This window comes from Nannobrachium achirus (assembly GCF_963921795.1).
Source record: "Nannobrachium achirus genome assembly, chromosome: 21".
Classification (NCBI taxonomy): domain Eukaryota; kingdom Metazoa; phylum Chordata; class Actinopteri; order Myctophiformes; family Myctophidae; genus Nannobrachium; species Nannobrachium achirus.
The window spans coordinates 35,990,276-35,997,235 of NC_137828.1; the positions used below are offsets into that span (position 1 = coordinate 35,990,276).

The 6,960-nt window shown below is 39.2% G+C and overlaps 1 long non-coding RNA gene across 1 annotated transcript; it reads left to right on the forward strand.

Annotated features, from left to right (window-relative positions):
- The first annotated feature begins 2,136 nt into the window (after positions 1-2,136).
- On the forward strand, positions 2,137-6,960 carry LOC308306921. Its single transcript, XR_013963188.1, has 2 exons — positions 2,137-4,306; positions 4,435-6,960. It is a non-coding gene; the product is annotated as an uncharacterized lncRNA (long non-coding RNA).

Below are 6,960 nucleotides of genomic sequence, written 5' to 3' on the forward strand. Positions count from 1 at the left end.
CAGGAGATACACAGAACAAAGCTTTGAAAGCTTTAAAGCTGGTTTCCATTGAGATAACATTGACCAAGCAAGCTAAACTTTAGCTTTGCTGCTCCCTATGTGAATGAGGCATTATAGTATTTTATCATGCCAGTAAAGCTCCTTTGAATTACATATAATTGATGTAGCCTAAAGCCTATTTGATTGATTGAAGGCTTTATTAGAAGTTTGCATAGGAAAATGTACAGTTTCATGACGGTACAGTTCACTGGTACAAGGTCTACTAAAATGAGATCCTGAAAAGACTAAGCTTATTTCAACAGGAAACCATTAAAGTATATCATATAACATTGAATGACACAGACGAATAGAACACAGTACTATGCAGTAGATATGTAAAGAAAAGAAAATGAGAGAGAAAAAATATATAATAAAAGAGAAAACAGTAAGTCTAAACAGTCAGTAAGTATATACAAAGAAGGGGAAGGGGAAATTAAGTCACCCAGTTAAGGTTACAGGACAGTAAGAAAAATAAAAAGGACTGTTGTGTACAGCCGAGTGTCGAGAACAGTTTGAAAAAAGAAAAACACAACACAACAAAGAATAGTAGTGCTTAACGTTTCTATAATGGATTGCAATTTTAAGTGACTTTTCTAAGCATATTGCAAACTCAAATAACTTACAATGGTCCATTCATCCAAACATTAGGAACTACTTATCAACACAGTGCCAAAAAAATATAAATACACAAATATACAGTAGGTCTATACAGTATAGACCTAAAGCCTAGCTTTTCCTTTTTGTAGGCTTTTTATGTTATACCAATACTTTTGGACTTTTACTCAAGTAAGCATGCCAGCATTTTTAATTCAGGACTTATATTTGTAACAGAGTATTTCTATATTGTAGTGATAGGCCTACTAACTAAAGTGATACTAAATAAAACTTTTCCCCCCACTGATCAGCAAAGCAAACTAGCGTCCAATCCTGTGCCGAGGTGCCCTTGTCCCTTTAGAAATGCTAATGTATGGCATTGTCTTAACCTGGCAGGTAAAGGATAAAAAGACAGACAAAAAAAAATGCCTTTTCTTTTGCTGACATGAAATGGGATATTTTGATACCAATACGTTTGTACATTTACAGTTACTCAAGTATAGGCCTGTCTGCATTTTTAATTCAGGCTGCTCTGTTTCATTGGTTTTCAATTAAATTCAAAGGAGCTTTATTGGCATGATACCAAAGTGTCACAAAACTGCTGAAAATGGGGAACATATTAGCGTTGTGGGTTTTCAGTGCCCTCTAGTGGCCAAACATAGCAATGGTCATTATTTTCATTTTGTCTAAGCGGCTGGCCGAGCAGGCAGGCAGGCGGGCGGGGGCGGGGGCGGGGGCGGGGGGGGAGGGCGGGGGGGGAGGGGGGGGGGGCGGGGTAAAAAACGAGCACCCATTTGAATATTGAAACGTCACCGCCCCTGCACACACACACACACACACACACACACACACACACACACACACACACACACACACACACTTACATAGTCCTCCCCTATTCACATTGCATTGATTGTAGTAGCAACACTTACTGAGTGGGAACTAATGAACGCTTGCCCTAAACCTAAACCAAAATAGAGTGTGGTTCAGATCTGACCCAGCAATAACCAAATGCTGATTTGTGTTTGAACGTGTACCTGTATATGGCGTTGGCCAATAACCAAATCCTCTTAGCACACCTGCTATATTTAGGTAATGTTATACAGCATTTATAAGCAATTCTTGCACCTTATTATTAACCCTAGTGATATTTAATTGTCTGTACTCTTAAAATGTCTACTCTCTTTGTTTTTTTATTATCGTGATAGCGTAAACTTGTGGCACGTTATGTTTGTAAGCATTGCAGAGAGGTTATAAGAGTCCATGTACCATGCACTGGTGAAGTGTGTGTGTGTGTGTGTGTGTGTGTGTGTGTGTGTGTGTGTGTGTGTGTGTGTGTGTGTGTGTGTGTGTGTGTGTGTGTGTGTGTGTGTGTGTGTGTGTGTGTGTGTGTGTGTGTGTGTGTGTGTGTGTGTGTGGTCCTTGCCACACCACTGGCACATGAACTGCTTGTGTCCGATGTGGATGCTCATGTGGGAGCGCAGCTGGTACTTGTACTGTGTGTGACAGTGAGAGAGATGGAGATTGTGAGAGATATGAAGCAGAGAAGATTGAGTAGGTGCTGTGGGAGACTGGGTTCTTTAGATCTAAAATCAGCCAACCACCGCTTGACGTCCCCCAAGGTGGGAAGTGAAATGACGTTGACGCTTGTCTGTTGCTTACATTAAGCAGCTGCTGTCATAGCCTGTAGATCTGGCCTTGAGATGATATATGGCACTTTCTTTCTGTGACTTACAGTATATTCAATATACCAATCCCTGTATTTGTGGGCTCGAATCCCACGTTGAACTGTGGGATGCTTGTTAACCTGGCATAGTAGTGTTAAATAGTTTGTATACGGTTCACATCCCACCTAAACCTTTACTCCCTGCGTGTGTTATGTGTTTGCAGAAAGCCAAGAAGAGCACAGTGAAAAGTTTTAATTTCAACCTGCCTTTTGAGGAGGTTGACTTAAATACGTACAGTATGTGCATTGTATTACAATGTGGTCCATATTTCCAAATCATAAGCATAGTGTTGTATGCTTGTGTGCCGAGTCCTTTTGAAGAGCTTTTTAGTGAGCACTGAGTGAAAACAATGAATAGTATTGCACAGTTAGAGCTCATCACTATTAAGATATAAAGTAGCCTAAAGCTTTATGGCTATGTGAATTTAAACGTGCTGAAGAGAAAAATCTGAAAATGTAATATGTGCCTCTACTTGCACTTTTGACAAATGATATTCATTTGAAGGAGTAGAACTTATAGAATTTTAATTGAATTGTAATCATTAGAAACCGATCAATCAATACCCTTTGCCACAAAAAGAGGCCCTGTGCACTATCGATGCTCACTTTATCTTTAAATGACCTAAAGTACTTGTAGCATTAACTTGTGTATATATATATATATTGTAAGGTGTGATCTTTGTGATTAGTTCCTCAAGTTTACATTTGGATTCAAATGACTACCCCCGCCCCACTCCCACGTGTCTTGGTTGGTACTATTGAAAGTCATGGAAGGTTTGTGGATAAGCTTTTGTATGTAATAAGCTATATTATGTTTTCATTTCTTTAAAAAAAATAGCTTCTGCACCTTAGCATACTGTAGCTTCTGTCACCCCAGTCACATGTGTCTATAGTAGTTGACATGGTGAAATGGGGTTAGAGCCATGTAATCGATCAACCACATTGATAATGGTACTTGTGTTTTTTTTGTTTGGGGAGGTTCTCAATGTGTCTAACACACATTTTGTTCTTTGATTTGCTGCTTTTCTACAGGGTCCAGTTTGAGACTGCCCTTTAAATAAGAGGTTAGATCTGGTGAGCTGTTTAACTTTTTGGCTGTGGTAAAAAAAAAGAAAAGAAAAAAGCAAAGAAAACTGATCCTTATTGGAGAAATGTGCTCTCTAGCATCACTGCTGCCAGAAATGAGGTAAAGCCCCTATTTTGAATACACTTCAAACAGCAATAGATATTTTGCTGTATTTTATTGTGTTGCCAACATCATATGCCTATATCTGGAGCTTCATTGGTTAATGGGTGCTTGTGATTGTTGTGTTGGCACAGGACTAAGGCAACCCTGTAATATTGCACAGATCTCTGAGACATGTTGCCCTCATGTGGCAACATAGTGTACTGCACTGCCTTAGAGAATAGAATACAAGGATAAAAGAAAATGCGCTTTATAGAGCACCTTATCCTTAAGCATCACCAGTCACTATATAGAAGAAGACTGTAGGTGATTGAAGATAGTAAAACAATATTTAGTTGTTGGCCAAGAAGAAACAATCATGTACTACTTGACTGTTTTGACAACACAAGCCTGAAAGTTATTATTGATATATCATGGTGATATTTGGATCCAATGTGATACTTTATCACATTAGCCTTATACTCTGAGAAGGAAAGTAATGGGGGCACGTTGGCGCAGTCGGTAGCGCTGTTTCCTCACAGCTAGAAGGTCCTGAGTTAGATTCCCGCCGGGGACGATGGGGGCGTGTTCTCTCCTCCGCGTCATCAGTGCCCACACCCTAGGTGGGGTTGGCAAAAGGTCATTTCTGTGTGGAGTTTGCATGTTCTCCCTGAGTCTCCTTGGGTAGATACCCTCACAAAAACATTCGGTAATCCTGGTCTCTATAATGCCTCCCCCTGGCCAGCTGGGGGGGAGGGGAAAGGAACCGGTTGGAATAACATGTTCCTTCCATGTGCCACGTCCAACCGGGGAAGCTCCCCCCAGTCAGGTGATAAGAAGCGGCTTGCTCACTTCTCATGCACTGAAGGAAGCATGAGCTCAGTTCGGGGCTCTCCACAGGTTGGCAGAGGGAGAGCAGAGCCCAGGATTACAGTTTAGACAATTGGCACTGGGGGAAAAATGGGTTACAAAGGAAGTATATATGCCATGGAATTGAATGTTTTTGGATATGAATAGCAGTAGTAGATGATGGTTGAGGTGAGGAGGAGGAATAGTAGTTAATACTGATAAATGCACTTTGAACTATGTTGCCACACTAGCCCATGATGGGAACATGTATGTAGATACAAAGTGACCAACAGTTTAGACCCCAATCTACAGGTATGCCATTTTATAATCAAACTTACTTTGGGGGAGTTTATAGTGTTCATAAAAGGTTTTGATCAAGCATGACAACAAAAAAGTATAAATCCACAATCAACCTTTCCAGGTTATTTTGAGGACACTTGTATAGATTGTGGCAGGTTTAATATGTATGTGGCGAGTCTACGGCCATGCTAATATGTGGTGGGTTCAGTTCTGACATGTCTTAATAACGTGTTGTTCGTTGTGGCATAACTGCAGTGCACTGCAAGAATTGTAGCTGCAAAGAATCAGGATGTCACCCTATAGAACAAAGCCAATGTACACTGTGTATATTAGTGTGTGCTGTGGAGTACAGTATGCCTGCTTTGCACTGTTCTTATCCAGTACATGGATTATGTATTGTTTGTAATTGGTCTCTCCTCAATCACAGAAACGTAAACGAAAATGGTATACTGCCAAATTGGTTACAGATTTATTATATTCTTTGTTGTTAGCACTTTATGCACATAATCTAGAATGTGGCACAGTGCTCAAAGTGTAGAGAGAAAGGCCTGGGTCTTGAAGATTCAAAATTCATGCTAAAACAGAATTCACAGAATTCACAGAATAGATTAGAATCCTTAAAGTCTTCGACACGAATGGCGAGACAGAGGTCTGTTTGCTCAGCTGTTCCCCTGGGCCATTCTGCTTATGTACTGTAACACTCGGGGAGGGAAACCCCCGCCCTGCAAGCAGGGGCGGGGGGGTTTCACCCTGACTGACGTACAGTAAGAGCGAGAAAAAAAACTAACTTGTGAATTGTGCTTTGACATTTATTTTGACGTTATTGTGACATTATTAAAACGAGATATAGAAATTGAGAAGGGAATCATTGCACAGTCTATTTACGTGGTCTGTCTTCTAGACAAGTCATGTTTTTATGTTTTCTTTTTAATGGCCAAATTCTACTTTTCTAAAGGCTAGCAGCCAAAGGCTTGTTTTTTGTTAAGAAAAGGTGGACCTGCCCTTGTCCTAAAATTAGGGTATGTGAGTGATTATGTGGTGCTTAGCACCCACGATAGTGAATGTTTGTCACATAAGACATTGAAAAAGGAACTTGGGAAGAAGCGTGTGTGTGCGTGCGTGCGAGAGAAGCCAAGTTGGTGTCCCTGGTTTGGGATTTGTAGTTCTGGTTCAGCTGCTGGGGCAGTGGTGGGAGAAGTGCTCAGATCTTGTACTTAAAGTAAAACTAGCATTACCACAATAAATACACAAATAAATACTCTGTTACAACAAGTAAATGGCCTGTATTCAACATTTTACTTGTGTAAAATTAAAATACCTTTTGGCATCAAAATAAAGTATCAAAAGGAAAAGATTTGTTATTTTCCTAAATTTTTGGCAGACCTACAAGCATCACATTGCGACGCAACATGCAGTGAGCATCTATTTTTGAATAGCCCAAGTACAAAATTAGGGCTTAATTGCTTAATGTGTATTATAATAATACTTGTCTAAAGTATCTTGTAACTTGAGTTTTCAATTATTGAAAAATGGAAATATTCAAGTGGAGTAAAACATTTTCTAATTTGTACTTAAGTACAGTACTTAGTTACTTTCCATCACTGCTGGTGAGGAAGTGGAATGGTGTCTGTGGCCTTCTTCAGCTTGAGGGAGATGGTGGGAATTTCAACCGTGCTAGCTTGAGAGAGAAAGTATGTATATATGGATTTTAAAGAAGTTTGTTGACGTTTTTGAAGAGAAAGAACTACAGTAGTTGCAAGTCATTTTCTGAAGGGTCACGTTTTTTAATTCAGCTCATATTTTAGGTGCAAACTAGAATATGACATTTGAAGTCAAGTGTTTGAGAATAAGTTATTTTGCACAATAAATGTTTGACTTTCCCCTTTTGGGCAAAGATATAATGTGGTAACCATAGACAACAATGTTATACTCAAATCAAAGATGTATTCAGATAATCCATATACCCTTCCATTTTGCTGTACTTAACCCATATTGCAGCTGTATTAAAGAAATCATAATGTGTACTGTTATTTGCTGATTCTCTACTTTATAATGTAAACACAATGTCTTAGTTAACTCTGTACAAAGACTATGTGTAGGCAGTAGTTGTCGACTCTAAACAGAATACTAAAACACAAGGACAATAGTGTCTAGAGGTGCTATTAACATTAGACTGTATTTTGTCTTTTATTGTATTATTGACTATAGTGTTTACTGTCTGTAACACAGGAGAGCGTAATGAAATCATTTCAATATTAAACAGTATAGATATATATTATTGCAAATA